Source organism: Morus notabilis, unplaced genomic scaffold (assembly GCF_000414095.1).
Source record: "Morus notabilis unplaced genomic scaffold, ASM41409v2 Scaffold616, whole genome shotgun sequence".
In the NCBI taxonomy this organism is placed as follows: Eukaryota; Viridiplantae; Streptophyta; class Magnoliopsida; order Rosales; family Moraceae; genus Morus; species Morus notabilis.
This window is the reverse complement of record NW_010366787.1, coordinates 62,473-79,950: the sequence shown is the minus strand read 5'-3', so window position 1 is coordinate 79,950 and position 17,478 is coordinate 62,473.

Below are 17,478 nucleotides of genomic sequence, written 5' to 3'. Positions count from 1 at the left end.
GCACTAGGATGAGTCAAACACATGTGTGAGTTTCAGGTCTGAAACCACTTCATGTCAGCCCAAAATCTGAAACTTGGTCTCCAAGTATTTTTATTTTTAAGGCTTCATTTTGTCTCATGTGAGAAGGTAGCTAGAATTTTCATCCAAATAGAATGGCGTGTGCAATGCTCCATCAGAGTGTTGTCGATTTCCCTCTGGAGTAGATCCCCAAAAGCCTCCATCCCATTTCAGTGAGTCTCTTTGTTAATTCCAAAAAGTTAGCTAACATACTTCCTCCAAATAGAAATGCTCTAACAATACACCATCAGTTTCCTCCATGTTGATATCTCCAGAACATTTCATTCCATTTCTAGTGAGTCTCTTTGTCAATTCTGTAAAGTTAGCAAGTCATTTTGCTCTAAATAGTATTGCGTGTGTAGGCCTCCGTCAGAGCACCGCCAATTTATCCTTGGAGCAAATCCCCAAAAATTTCCTTTCCATTTTCAGACCATCTTTTTGTCTAAATCAGAAAGGTAGTTGACAACCTTGCTCCAAATGGTATTGAGTATTCAGGCCTCCATCAAAACACATCGTACGAACATACGGAGCAAGCTGTCAAATGTCTCCCTACTTCTCTTATAAGTACACCCTCATTTCCCTCATTTCATCATAACACAACAACACATCCTAAGTGTTCTCTAGCGAAAACTTTCCGAAAGACACTCCATAAACTTTCTCTCTCTTCCCTTTGAGTGTCTTCTTCAAGTCTTTTGCTACAAAGACTACAAGCTTTTTCAAGTTCATGGGGGCTACCCAGTTTCTAAGTGTTGGCAGCCTTAGAAGCTCCCTAGGAACTATATTTAATCCTCTTCAGCCATCCCCTGAGAGTCTTTTCAAGTTCCTTCATACTTTTCTGGAAATATTCAAGCCTTTAATCGCATAGTCATCCTCACTTACCGTCCAAGTAAGTGCTCCAAACGATGTTTCCCCTCTTAGCACCTCCCACCAGAGCCCTATCCACTTCATCAGTCATACTTTCGCCATCCATCAAGCCTTATCCATCGAGTCACCTTTGCTCTTGGAGCAACACGTGCTTGTCTCTGAAGCACCGCTCTGTCAAAGCCTTGCCCAACCTCTGAACATCATTTCCATCAACTACTTGATCACTCCTCCCACCATTCTTCATCTACAAAGTTCTTTATTTGTTACTTTCTTGAGTTCTCTAACTTGTTTTTCAAGTCATTTTGGATATTCGACAACAAAGAGGGCCTCATAACACATGTTCTTCAGCTTAATTTGGGCATAACCGACCTCATCTCTCCATCGAAGGCCCTACCATTGTCGTCTACCTTGAAGTTCCTAAGTGTTTCGGCTACGTTGGAACCGCTACCAACAAACCAAGTACTTACACATGTGCAACCCCAATACATCATACCCTCCGAACCTACCGGACCCCGAGAACGAAAAAGACTGAAATTGTAACAAAGTAAAACTTCAGGGACCAACTGTGACAGCCATCAATCCCTTTAGGCACAAGGCCAAGAAAGGGTAAGTTTTGCAGTCCCACATCACATGGGGATGAAGATAGGTCCTAGTTTATAAGGAATGACACCACCTCCCAATGGTATGAGGCCTTTTGAGGTGAAGCCCAAAAGCAAAACCTTGCGGGCTCAGGACAAAACGGACAATATCATACCAGTTAGGGGTACGGGTAGTTACATATGGTATAAGAGCCTCTACCTAGTCAGAAATGTGGCCAACGAGGACGTTGGACCCCCATAAGGAGGGGTGATTATGATAGCCAACAATCCCTTGAGGGACAAGGCCAAGAAATGGTAAGTTGTGCAATCCCACATCGCCTGGGGATGAAGATAGGTCTTGGTTTATAAGGAATGACACCACCTCCCAATGGTATGAGACCTTTTGGGGTGAAGCCCAAAAGCAAAACTGTGCGGGCTCAGGTCCAAAGCGGACAATATCATACCAGGTGAGGGTGTGGGTCGTTACACTAACTGTGAGGCATTCAGGAACCAAAGTGTAATTGAAGGTAAACTTTATAGACCATTTGTAAATTAACCTAAATATTTTAAAATATTTTTATATTTAAAACAAAACCCTTAAAATTTTTATATTTTTAAGGTGGTGAATTTAAAAGATATCAAAATATTTTTGTAAAATTTAAAAATTATTAATTTCTAATAAATTAATTACAAGTGTATAAGAGGCATTTTATGTCTTAAAAAGGAGCCTCAGAGTACTAGTAACATGTTCTCTAAACTCAAAAATACCTATTTAATATTATTAAAAAGGCAAAGCACCTTGAAGGTGTTTTGATGTAACAAAGATAATAAATGATTTTATCCTTTTTAAAAAATGTAATATTTGTTTTCAATTTAAATTATGCTCATTGTTAATTATCCAAATTATAGCCTTTGTATTTTTGATATATTTATATATATAAATATAAATATATATATATATATTGTAGAGTAAAACGCTTAACCTTAAATTAAACTTTGCATGAGACCTACACGCCCCAAATAAGAGCATTAAATAGTCAAGGATAGCTTAACCTTAGCTGCCATGTCAGCGGACGACTCTATTAGGAGCCGACCGCTAGAAATAAGTGTCAGGCATATGATGGAGATTGATTGCTCTGAAGGGATACAAAGGACAACATGAAGCTTACCGTACCCGCAATCGTAGGTGAAGAAGCTTCTAAAAAGTATTTACGAAGTCAAGACTACACAAGAGATGAGATTCGCGAGACTTGCTCAAAGATTTGCTATTTGTAATTCAAATATATGAAATTTAAATAAAGAAACTGTCCTTGTTGATTGTAATCTCTATCTTTTGGCAAACTATCCAAAAGATGAGAAATAACCCAAATTCAAATATGGAAAGTTTATGGGCAATGACCTAAGATATAAATAAGGGTTTTAGAAAATGCTAAGTCTGATTTTGAGCATTAATGCGTGTAATTCCTCTAAAGATAGTAAAATTTCTCTCCTCCCGCAGTGGACATAGCTCTCGAATTGAGGATTAACCACTATAAATTCTGTGTGTTTTTGATCAAATTCTGATTTTAATTGTGTTTTAAATCATTTAATTCACACAAACCATTTAGAAATATATTATTATTCTGCTAATGAATTTTCACCGTCAACTATACTCATTGTTTACAATAAAAAAAATTAGCTTTTAATATCTCTTTTACCATTTATTGATTTATAGCTTTTTTTGTCTTCTTTTATATAATAATATTAAACTTGTAATTAAGGAGTAAAATTGTAAAAGAACGAAAATTTAAAAATCAATAAACTAAAATTAAAAGTTACGAGATCAAAATACTAGTTCAAAGCTGGAGTCTTTAGTGTCAATTATCTTTTTTTAAATAATAAAAAAAAAGAAATAATCATTATTTAGCATTAATTTAACTCTTATAGCACTGAACATTAATAGTGACCACTTTCCTATTTCGGCTTCTCTCCTTTAATACAAATGGCTAATACAGGTATATATACCCTTCTGAAAGAGTACACTTTCAAGAAAGAAATGGGTACGACAGGAGTGACAAAAACAAAAACAAAAACTTCATTCAAATTTAAGCATTAACGCAAGGGAAGTGGCTCAAAATTTGTTGATGGCGTAGGATCAAGACGAGTATTGGATTCTGCATTATTTTGGTGGTCCAAATTAGCTGTCGTGGACTAGGTGGTTGTAGTAGTAACTATTTATGTTCCTCAGAAAAAAAAATCTATTTATGCTCCGCCTAGGAATTTATTTTGAGAGATATGGTATGGTCAAAGAATTTCACGCTTTCCGTTTTTCTATAACTAGGATAAAAGCACGTCCTCACGGACTAGTGCTGAATGTTCAGGCGGCGGGCATGTCCGATGTCTGAAAATTTTCAGGCACGGCAAGCAGGCGCCATTCGCCGCCCGTTTGACTATTTTGGCCAGGCACGGGCTTAGGCAGCCCGAAAAAAATCCATTCCGGCTGCTCGCCACCGGTACAGGAGTCGACCTCATCGCCCGCCGGATTTTTTTTTTAATTTTCCCGTGTAACCCGAATTTTTTTGACCGTTAGCCCGAATTTTACCCGTTGCCCGAACTGTTTTGACCGTTAGCCCGAATTTTGAACCCAACGGCTATTTTTAAGACCGTTGCCTGAATTTGCCTGAACCCGACCCGATTGCCCAAATTTCACAAAGCCGTTGGAACCGAATTGTTGGGGAAAAAAAAAATTTCAAGCCAAAAAATTTTCTATAAATACCCCCCCTCCCCGAACCATTGTCCTCACCCAAAAACTCTCATTCTCTTACATCTCAGTTAATCTCTCTCAAATCTCTCTTAATGTTGCTTAAATCTCTCTCGATCTCTCTTAATCTCTCTCAAAGCGCTCTCAATCTCTCTTATTTTTTTATAATGACTTCTTCTGGTTATGGTGGTGATATTCTCATTGATGCCCAATTCAACATCGAAGAAGGGTAATTTCTTAATGTTTTTCAAACGCAGGAATCACAAACTGCAGAAAGAGTTCCTGAGGAAACTGCAAATCTGAGCCCTAGTGGACGTACTAAAGGTCGTGGACGTAATGGTGGTGGCACTGGTGGGCGTGGAGGAGAGGCAAGCGGTAGTGATAGTGCAAGTGTTGCAAGTTCTAAGAAGAAATGCAAACGCACCTCAACAGTTTGGGAGCACTTCAACACATTCGAGGAGGTCAACAATAACGGTAACATTAAATACATAGCTCAATGCAATATTGTGGTGATAAATTACAATGTAACACTATTCATATCACTACACACTTGAGAAGACACTCTGAAAAGTGTCTTCAAAAGTAAGGAGGCAGACCCGATCTCCGCTAAACACAATTATCTCTGCCAAACGGCAGTCTAACCACTTAGAAATATGATCCACAAGTCGATCGTATGGAAATTGCACGCTTAGTAGCCACATTAGATCAACCACTTAGTTTTATTGAACAAAGGAATTGGCAGCGTTATATTGAAATTGTACATAATCCTAATGCACAAATTTTTTCAAGAACTACTCTTAGGAAAGATGCATTAAAATTATATAAACAAGAAAATGAAGCATTAATCAACCTTTTACACTCTACTAGTGGTTGCGTTGCGTTAACGGCGGATATTTAGTCCGCCATTGCCAACAAAGATTATTTAGCTGTAATCGGACCGGACATTATAATAAAGGTTTGATTTGGATAAGAGAATATTAGGTTTTAAATGTGTTATAGGATCACATACTGCCAATTTAATAAATAACACAATTTTATCTATCATTGATTAATATAGTTTAAGAGATAGAATAATGGCCATAACATTAGATAATGCAACTGCAAATACTAAAGCAATAGAACTTTTTGAAAATGATTTAAGTTTATTCGGTAATAATGATATATTTCACCAAAGTTGTGCATGTCATATAATTAATTTAATAGTAAAATCCAGTTTAAAATCAATTTTATCAAATCTCAAGGACATGGTCTAATCATGAGGGTAGTATTTTGGTAAGCTCATATTAAAAGAATTAGAGATATAATTGCTTAGATTCAAGGTAGTAATCAAAGAATACAATATTGGTTTAGATTTTTACAAGAATGTAATCAAAATCCTAGAGCATTAGCCTTAAATATGCCCATAAGATGGAACTCCTCTTATATAATGCTTGAACAATGCATCCCCTATAAAGATGCTATAACAAATTATGTTAGTGCAAAATTAGGAGCAGGATTTATAGATGAAACTGATTGGCAAATTGTCGAACTCTTGTTTAACTTTTTAGGTAGATGTCACGAAGTTACTTTAAAACTTAGTGGAACTTATTACCCAACGTCACCATTAGTGTTAGGTGAACTTTTAAGAATGTCTATTTTATTTAGTGAATTTAGGACACATGAGGTTTTAGGAGTTCCTATCGCCTCTATGAAAAAGAAGTTTAAAAAATATTGGTCTAAATTACCAATGTTGTATGGTTTCAGTGTTATTTTCAACTCTAGATTAAAATTATATGGTTTAAAAAGTGGATTAGATAACTTAGGTGACTTTTTAGCTATCGACACTACTGACCAATTTTCTATTATAAAGAAAAAAATATTTTCTCTCTACAGCTCTTATGAAAGAAGGTTTAGAAGCACACCTCATGTAGAAGAACCGTAATAACGAGACGACAATCTGCATTCATTCTTGAATGTTTTCGGGCTGTCTAAGAAGAAGAAGAAGACGACGACGACTCAGGGTCAAGAAGAATCTGGGAGTGAATCTTTATCAAGAGGTGGCGGCAACAACGGTGACTTCAACGAGTTAATAGCGTACCTGAGTGAAGGCTTAGTTGTAGACAATAGTGAAATGTTTGATTTGGTTCAGTAATGGAGGGTACGAGCATTAACTTGGCCGATCCTAACATGACTGGCAATGGATATTTTTTCAATCCCAATCTCCACTGTTGCAGCCGAACAAGCATTCAGTACAATCAGCCGAATACTTGAAGAACGGAGAAATGCATTGCAATAGGATATTGTTGAAGCTTTGGTGTGCATCAAGGATTGGGATCGTTCCGACCAACGCTTACACGATACCATCTCACCGGCAAGCCAAGAATGGATCGACGAATTTGATTAACTTTTAATTTTCAAAACGATCATTCTACTTCAAATTAAATTTTATTATTTTAATTTGTAAATATTTATTTACTTTGTATAGTGTTATTGTAATATTGTATAGACTTTGCAAGTTCGTCAAATTTGTAATTCGTCCCACAATGATTGCACTCTTTTTTCCTTACCAACTTTTTTATCCCAATTGGGTTTTTCTTGGTAAGGTTTTTAACGATGTATATAATATAAAAAATATTTAAAAATTCGGGCATTTTAGTCGGGTAACGGGCAACTAAAGGTCGCCCGATGCCCGTCCAAGGAGAAAAGTCAGGCAGCCTAAAAATTCGGGTCAGGTCGGGCAGCCCGAAAATTTGGGCCATTCAGGCTCGGTTATCGGGTAAATATTTAGATTTTTCGGTGGTTGCGGGCGGCTCGTCCAAAGTTTTAGCACTGTCGCGGACGCGTGTGGAAATTAGTTTTAGTAATTTAACTAGCTATAAATATACTTGTCATTAATTTTTCGATTTAATAAAAAAATTATAAGTAAATGTTGATTTTTTTATGGGATAAAAGTAAAATTTAAAAAAGTAATTACGTAAAATGCCTACTCTCAAACTTTTTTTTTTTTTTTTAAATATCGACTATTATTTAATATTATAAGAATACCGGTTTGCTCTTTGTAAGGCATTTTTTTTTCCAGTATTGCCCCTTATTAGGTATTTTCAGTAATATTCTTATATGATTAGGTTTTATTTATTTGTTGACTTATTTTTCTTCATTACAATTTAGATTCATACTTCCCTTTTTTAATTTTAATTGAGTTTTTAATAAATCAATATGATTTTATGCCGATTTGATTTTTTTATTCTCTGCTTATTATTTTCCCTCTTTTTTCATTTTTTGAATTCTTTCGTCTGTGTTTCACGATGATTGTTTGGGAGAGCAGCCTTCGTTCATATTGCTGGTCGTGATTTACGTTCATTGACCTGCTACCCTCTTTGGATTTCGTCGTTGATCATTGGCCAGTAGGTGTATTGTTTTGTGTTTACTTCAATGATGATTTTGTTTCCCCGCCCTTGCGCGTACGTATTTGTTTTTCTTTGTTATTGTTACTTTTACTGATATTCCTTTTCGTTTTATTTGCTTTTGTTTACGTTACTGTTGTTGCTAATGTTATTCTTTCATAATGCTTTCATCATTTAAATAATGAAATTATTTATTCTTTGCATATAATATATTCTCATGTTTCATAGCTAATTAATGAAACTATATATTCTTTATTATGGTTTCATCAAGTTTATTTTTTATTGTAATGTTAAATGATATTATTTATTATTTTATAATTTTCTTTCATTATGGTCTGATCAATTATTTTAGAGAAAATATTTTCTTTCTAGTCATATTTTTTGTGAGGTTTTATGTTTCTTTTTTTTTTAAAAATTTTTCTCTCATTATAGTCTGAGCATTATTTTAGAAAAAATATTTTCTTTATGCTCATATTTTCTTGTGAGGTTTCTTTGTTTCATTTTTTTTTTAAAGAATTTTTCTTTCATTATGGTTTCAACATTATTTTAGAGAAAATATTTTCCTTATGTTCATTGTGAGGTTTCATGTTTCTTTTTTCTTTTTTTAAGAATTTTTCTTTCATTATGGTTTGATCATATATCTTCTTTATTGCAATATTTTTTGATGATTTTCCGCGAATGATATTAATTATTATTTTGCTTTTTCATTTTCATTATGATCTAATCATTATTTTAGTAAAAATACTCATTCTTTCTTTCTGTACATATTTTTTATTTTTTCTTTATTAGAAATTTTTTTATTACGCTCAAATCATTTTTTTTCTTTAATGTAATATTTTTTTGATGATTTTTTATGAATAATATTACTTTTTGCTTCGCTTTTCCTTTTTATTATGGTCTGATTATTATTTTAGTGAAAACACTTATTATTTATGTACATATTTTTATGGATTTTAGTGTTTTAATGGCTACCGTAGTCAATTTTAGTTTAGGGGTTACCCTTTTTTGTCGTGGTTGTAGAGCTTTTGGGGCGGTCTTTTTTGTGTTTTTAATGTGCAGATAGTTTATTCTTGTATTTTTTTCTCTTTTTTATTTAAATAAAAGAATTGACTTCTCATTAAACAATTTCATTAAATGCAATTGTTGTGATTTTTACGGTAGTTGACTTTTCTATATTAAAATTTTATAATGTTTAATGTTAAGATTTTGTCTCACTTTTCATACTATTTTTGTAGTTTAATTATTTATTTCCTTTTTTTATTAAACGAGGTTAAGAATGTCTTTATATATGTGATAGTCAATAGTTTTATAAATAAACGAAAAAGTAGCTTAAAATAAGGTTCTCAGGATTGGTATTTATGTAAATCGCCCAATTTTAAATCATAATTATTTTTAGTTATTATTGTTAACTGTAAATTTTGGTAATAACATGGGATAAAAGCAAAATTTTAAATCATAGTATTTTTAGTTATTCGTATAAATCTTAAATTTTAGTAATTGCATGATCAATTTAATTATTCGTATTAAACTTAAATTTTAGTAATAGAATGATCAATTTAACCGCTTATTTTAGACCTAAATATCATAAAGGTCTCAAATATTTTCTTAATTACACGTTTATTTTTTATGAAAGTTACTTTATATTCAAGTAATTATCTTTTCCCTTAAAAAAACAATAATTATCTTTTAATAAGGAAAATGTTTTGTTTCACTAACTCATTGTTTTAGCGATATGCTTAGACTCGTTCTCTAGGATCTATATTTACTTTTTAGTTAAAAATTTTCAAAGGGCAGCATTAAAAAGTTAAAAAAAAAATCGGAAAATGAAAAAAATTTCAATGAAATTTGATATTACAATTTTAACAGGGCACAATTGTAGGGGAATGGAAAAAATTAGTAGTTGAGAAAAATAATCGATTAAATTTGATACTTATATCTTGCTATTTTATATTTTAGGTTCCTCTTTCTCCCCATCATCTTCAATTAAATGTAGTGTTTTTCTTTGTTCTTATTCCTATTTTATTTTCTCATAATTTTCATCTTATTTCCATTTTTGATCTTTTTATTGCTTTTAATATGCATTTTAGTTATGTATTTTTTTGTCACGACAACAATCCATTTAAAAAAGTAAATAGTTTGTGTAACCCTATATATATTTCAAAATAGTTTGTTAATTACGTTATATTATTTGTCAAGTTAAATCTCCACTTTCTCATAAAAAGTGAGATCCACTTGTACCACGGGTGGGGGCCACTCTGTTTGAGATGATATATCTATGAGGGTTACACATTTTTCTTATTGGTTTGGTACAATAATTTTATCTAAAATAAAAGGTGAAAAAATCACAAAAACCAAAGCATGGTAAAAGCTGGCCTTTAAAGATTAATTAAAAGAAAAAAAAAAAAAAGATGTACCGGATTAAACAAAAAGACTCTTCTTCATGGGCGTGCCTTCAATTAGAAAGCGAGTCTAATCGGAAATCGAGCAATCAAGGGTGTTGAAGAATGACCGAATATATATAACAGAAATTAAGTAGTGTCCTAATGTTCCTTTTTTTTCTATTTTTTTATTTTGAACTCATCTCTCTACACTGGCGGAGCAAGAATTTTAATTCAGCAGAAGTCTAAACTAAAAACGTAAAAAAATGTTGATAAAATCAACTCTTAATATTTTTAGATGAATAATATATATGTATAGATTATTAAACATACTTGAGTAATAAAGATTTTAACAAGTAAATTAGACAAGAAAAGCTATTTAGGAGATACATAATACTTATTAAAAAATAGTAGCTACAAGTGTGAGAAGAGAGAAAAAGATCTTTAAGTATGCATGGCACACGAATAAGGGCAAATTAGAAAAAATATGTGTGTGAGAAAGTCCTAATTGAGAGGGTTGTTTGAAAAAACATTCTTAATTAGGAAAACATTTTGAGAAAGATATTTTAATGTGTCATTTTTTATATAGCTCAAATTATATCCAAAAATATTTTTGAAGGGACCAATATGAAAGAAAAAATATTTTCAAAAGAATAAATTAGAGAAAAAAAAAACAGTTAGGTACATTTAAAGTATAAGATTTAATAGGAAAAGATCAAAAGAACAATAAGAAATAAAATAATTTGATATTGGATTTTGTGAGGATATATTTAAAATTTTTATTGATAAGGGCGGCATATATGAAAGATTTTTGAGAAAACATATACTAAAAATCAAATATAAAAAATTCATGGGAGGCATATGTTGCGAATGGTGTCTTAAAAGCATGAGATGTAATAAAAGATATTACTATTTATTTAATAAAAGAGAAAGTTCATTAATTATGTGCATATATTATTGAATATTTTATGGATATCATTAAAAATTCCGTGTTTATTTATGTAACCTTAAATATTGTATATAAGAGTTATATACGGGATGATAATATTTAATGATAATAATCGCAACATGTTCGTAAAGAATTTAATTAAAGTTTCAGAAAGTTTGATTAAAATATTACTAATACATGTCATTCCCATTAAGAATGAAATAGTGTTATCTGCACTGCTAATATGAAGAGATATTTGATGAGTGTATTACACATAATGTGATTATGTGGAACTGAGACACAAATACGATTTGAATTTATGATAATTTTCGTTAAGTATAAAAATTTGAATTGAGTCTACCAATGGTCATATATAGAATGATCTTAATCCTGAGTTATTAGCAGACTCTTATTTGTGGATTTGTGTCTTTTGATCTACTCAGTACGGATTTTAAGATGTTGAATCGTATTCCTTATATCTTGAAAACATGATGAAATGGGTAGCTGAGAATGTTAATATACGAGATGGAATCCATTCATTCTTCAGAAAGAAGTCGATAAATAATTCTCTTGGGGATTGATTCGTTACTTGGACTAGTAGCAGCTCCAATTCATGAATTTGTTTTATGAAGCACTGTCCATTAAAGAATCAATGGTACTAAAGAATAAAGATGTAATTAAAGAGGTTAACGGATTCACCTGACTCTAATTATGAATTATTTATGGATGATTGATTTATATGTAATGACTATATCAAATGGACACTTCATAGTTTGGAAGTAAATTATATCTATAATTACGAGAGTACGATTCCAAGTTTATAGTGGACTACCATTGGAATTAATAACATTAATTAATTAATTAAAGAGTTTTAATTAATTATTAATTTTATTAGAGCTCATAATTATAGGTCTATAAGTCCCCGCGTTGTCCTTATAATTTTGCAAGACACTACGGGCAAAATAGAAATTTTAGAATTATGAAATTCTAAAATAAAACCCTCAAAATTAATTAATTAAGAATTAATTAAATATTGAATCATGTGATTATTTAATTTGAATTTTGGAATACGCATGTGATGGAGATCACAAGTGTCACACGCCTAGCACTATAAGAATTCCTTTGGGATTCAGTTACTTGCACTCTAAGTTATTCGATTGACTTATTTGATGAGTTATCCAATTAGAATTTAAATTGAATTAAGTTTGACTTTAATTAGAATTTGAATTTGAGTCAAAATTAGACAACTAAATAAAGGAGAAATTTTGTTTCCTCCTTATCTACAGTAGCCGGTAACTACAAGGAGCTTATCTCTGTGGTGGCCAAATTTTATCTACAGCAGGAGAAAGAAAATTGTTTCTAAAACCTTCTCTTAAAAGATAAGATATAGTTTCTCTAGAACTCTAAGAGCTACTCTATAAATTGGAGGTTGCAGAAAATTAGAGAACACAATTTTTTCTCTATGTGATAGGTGTGTAACATGCTAGTTACGGCGTGTAACATTCTGTCAGACAGCGTGTAACATGCTTGTGACATCGTGTAACATTTTTACTCCCTTCCCTACAAGTGGTGTGTAACATGCCTAGTGTAGGCATGTAACACGCCATTGGTTAGCGTTTAACCTACTAGAGGTGGGCGTGTAGCATGAGAGAAAAAGAGAAGAAAAGTTCCTTCAAATTTCCAATTCCACATGGTGCATGTGTTGGTGTTCGTGGAAGACTTGAGTGTTTTGCGTGCTAATTCTATTTTGTTTCAGGTGTGCCCATACACACGTCTTCATAGATTTAAGGAATTAACGAGGAAGATTCGAGTATTCTAGCGTTTGTGGTCAAAGAACTCAAGTTATCGACCTATTCGTTCGCTAGGTAAATTTATTTATAATTTATTTGATTAATTTATTCATGCATAAATTAAAGTATTCTATAGAGTATCTCAAAGATTTATTAAAATTTTTGTTATACACGATCCGTTAGATACACGTTTCCACACTACAAGAAAAGGCGTTTTTGCAACGACAAAAAGTCGTCGCAAAAAACCGCATGCCGTCGTAAATGACTATTTTTACGACGATGTGTCATCGCAGATTTGTCGTCGCAACTAATTGGTCGTAAAAACTTTTTTTGCGATGACATAGTGTCGTCGCAAATACTTTTACGACAACATCATGTTTTTGTGACGACAAGCGTCGCTAATACGCCGTTGCAAAATTCTCGTGATATTATAATATATTGTGATGATATTTCAAAATATCGTTGCAAATAACCTTGTTTTTTTGCGACGACAAATCTAAAAAATTCGTCGCAAAAACCCGAAATAAATTTTTTTTTTAATTTTTAAAAAATGGCAATTAATTAATTTTTAATAATTTTAATTAAAAATTATTATGTCATAATTTATTAAGATACATTAAAAGTGAAATATAAATTAATATTAAAAACAGTAACTCTAATGAAGTGCATACATAATGTTTAAAAAAATATAAAAGTCTAAATAAAGTGAAAAATAAAATAGTACATATAACGGAACTAATCGTCTAAGTTTGCAGCATCGCCAACAGCTGAATCATCATCAGGACTGAATCTTAAGGATGCAGAAGAGCATCTAGGTCAACTGGTTCTGGATGATCAATCGTAGGTAATTGGATGTTTGGCTGCAATTTAGCCATCAACTCTAACACCTTCACCTGATTGTTATATATCTTAACTTGTTCCTGGTACGTTTTCTTTAAATAACGACTCACACATGGGTCAGGTTGAGCCGATGATGTTGCATCCGAGTATGAACCAGCAGATGAAGGAGAAGCCCCAGAGTAATGCTTTTGGGAGAGCGTCGGACCCACTCCTATCTTATGTCCTCTACGCATGCCAAGAACTTGCTCCAAAACCCCATGCTCGTCAAAGGCGGGTCTAGTCGAGCTTGAATTAGACTGTGTTATCTGCATTTGTCTCTCCTCCTCCAGGGTGTTCTACATAATATAAGACATTATAATATTTATTACGTCTTATAGAACCACTATTTCAGTGTAACAAAATTTAATATAAAAAGAAAAAATACTTACAAAAGTCTGTTCCACTTGGGGATTAACCCAAGAGGCCGCGCGATGATGCATGTACGCCCAATTGTCCATGGTAGACATCGGCTCTTGGGTCTCCGTACTAAACTGTCAAATAAATTACATTTGTTAAAATTTTTATATTCTAACTAAATTTCGGCAGCATAACGACTTATTTTTCATATTATCCAAAAATCAAAACCTGTAAAAAAAACAATTTTAAAAGATTTTGGCACACCATAGCTGCAAGATGTGCCACCCAGAACAATCATCACAAACATATAAATACGATAATGAAGTCTAAAAATAACTACTAACCTTCTTATTGCGATGCTGAGAGTACGATACCCGACCATGTAAGCTTGGATACTTTTGGTTGCTACGATTAGTTTTATTTGTCTCTGATATTTTCTGTTTATAATTAACTATAATAAGTAATAGTTACTTGAAATTATGTATAAAAAACCATCAAGTTCTAACAAATCTATAATTACTTGAAATTTGTCGCCGGAGAACCTATCGCAACAACGATCCCAATGAACTTGATTTCTCATGTTACTCGGGAGACTTTCTCTACCATAGCGTTTGAAGTGGCGGGGCAGGGGACTTTTCCAGTCCTTGTAGCACTTTGCTGCCTCCCTATCAACAACAGACCTCAGAATACCGTTCTTATAGTTGTAGTTCATGTTAAACCAGTCCTTGCAAAACAATTTCACATCGTTAAAACACATTGTTAACTTTAGTATAAACTATACAAATTATTGCATAAAAAAAATACCAACATCCGATTCTGAATTGTCCTCTTGTCCATGTCGCTAATGTCCTTCCAAGCATCGTGGAAGGGCTCGCATATGTCCCTGGTATGAATACCAACTACACTTTCAAACCATGCACCATATTTACCAAGTGCCTTCCAAGTACCTCCCACCTCATCAAATTCCACTGTGATTTTTCTGTCTTGAATGACCTTTTGTGTGATTTCATTACCTTTCGCCCCACCTCAACCTCTACGTTGTCGAGGTTCAGGTGCTGTAAGAATATGTAAGCATTTCAAATGAACATGTACTACTACATTTATTTACTATATGATAGAACGGAAAAAAAGTCAAAATAACATACCAGACTTACAGAATACGGAGACTCTATGTGGACCGGGAGGAGGCTGCGCTCCCCCTGAAGAGCCAGTGCAAGTCGCTACCTGACCAGCCATCAATGCCTGTGAACAAATTCATATTAATAACAATATTTATAAATTCACAGAAGAACATAATATTACAACGAAAGCTGAGAAAAAGGACAAAGATTACTATTCTGCTGTTCTACTCATTGTCGTTGCTACATTGTTGATTGTCCCCATCATCATTTATGTCATCATCGTCTTCAGATTCGATGACTTCCTCTTCAACGTACTCCTCTAAAGTTTCATCGTCGTCGTCATTAATAAAATCATCAACTACGGGAGACTTATCTTTCATAATTGCATCAACATCGGAGGTGACAACATTAGACGATACATCATGTCAATTCAATACAAATGAGTCAATCTCTGGTAGTTCAACTATTAACTCAATATTTGTAGACTCCGTATCCTGGACTATCATCACGTCATCAATGTCAGTTTCTGAAATGTCCCAAATATGTCGATGTCTGAAGTGATCTACAACCTTCCAGTTTAGACTGTTAAATAAATCGTCTATGTAAAAAACTTACTCTGCTTGAGATGCAAGTATGAAAGGTTCATTTTCGTACCACGTGTCTTTAACAAAAACACTTATTCTATTTTTGTAGTGTTGAATCCTTTTCTTCCCTGGATGAGTGTCAAACCACATACATTTAAAAAGCACAACAGAATTGTTGGTCAAGTAGGACAGTTCATAAATATCCTCCAAAACTCCATAATACGTTAGGTTATCAGGTCCACAAACACAAACACCACTATTTTGAGTACTTTGATTCATATCCCAATTGCGTATCAGAAACTTGACACCGTTCATCACACAACCAGGATAACTTTGACATGAGAAGCTTGAACCACTTGAAAGCAAAAGTATTTGATCATTCGCTTCTGGGTCGTTCTGCTGTCGAATATTGAAAATCTGTAAGGAGACATGAATTCTTTTTAAAACGAAATTTTTAATGACTTAACAATGTTAATGCAAATTAATTATAAATGTACCTTATTCTTAAACTATTTTGGAAACTCTTTCGATTGAATTTCATCCAATGGTTTGGTTCGACCGCCGTCATCAATCTCCCTCTTATAGTCACTGTTTAACAGAGAATGACAGTAAGGGACACGATTGTATGCGACACAATCAATGAACAATTAAGTAACAAAACTGAAAGTAGTACTTACTCAATGAACTGCTGAATTTCTGGACAGTTCTGTAGTACGTACCACTCGGCTTTCTCTCGCAAATTAGTATCCAAATTGAAGGGGGTCATCTTCCTAATTGGCCAACAGCGAGTTTCGAATACATAAATCTTTTTAACAGTACGATCTTCATCATCTACCCAATTTTTAGTCAGTTGGTTAAATCGTGTTTCAACTCCAGTTAAAAACAATGAACAAAAAGTCAGAGCTTCGTTCATAATGTATGCCTCAGCAATCGAACCCTCAGGACGTGCACGATTCTTGACATATTTCTTTAACGATCCAAGAAAATGTTCAAACGGATACATCCATCTTAAGTTAACCTGTCCTCCTCGAATGGCTTCTTCAGGCAAGTGTATAACTAAATGTACCATTATGTCAAAAAAGGCAGGAGGAAAAATTATTTCTAACTTGCATAAAATAAGCACGATATCTTGTTGAGCTTTCTCTAAATCACTTTTTCGCAATGTCCTTGAGCATATTAACTCAAAAAAATTACTTAATTATGTTACTACATCAATGATCTCTTTCTTCATGAATGGTCGTATCCCTGTTGGCAATAATCGCTGCATTATGATGTGATAGTCATGTGATTTTAGCCCCATAATTTTATTCTTCCCTTCGATTACGTTTTTCTTTAAATTTGAAGCAAATTCATCAAGAAACCTTACTGATTTTAAAAAGTCACAAAACTTTTTACCGTCGTCTGGAGATAATATATAAGACGCATGTGGTTTCATCCAACGATCACCGTCTTTGTACAAATGCAACTCCTGGCGCACCCTTATATGTTGCAGATCGATTCTCGCCTTGTCCGTATCCGTACTTTTTCCGTCAATGTCTAGAATTGTGCCCTTTGTCTTTTTTTTCTTCCAACAAGATGTTTTACATACGGGACACGTTTGTAGATCAGCATTCTCCTTCCAAAACAAAGCACAATCGTACTTGCAGACATGAATTGTTTCGTAACCCAGTCCTAGTTTACTCATGAGCTTCTTTGACTCATAATGAGAAGAAGGTAACTTCACATCCGGGAATGCATCTTTCAATAGATTTAACAGAGCATCCATACACTCATTAGGCCACTTGTATAACACTTTTAAATGCATCAACTTCACTAAGAA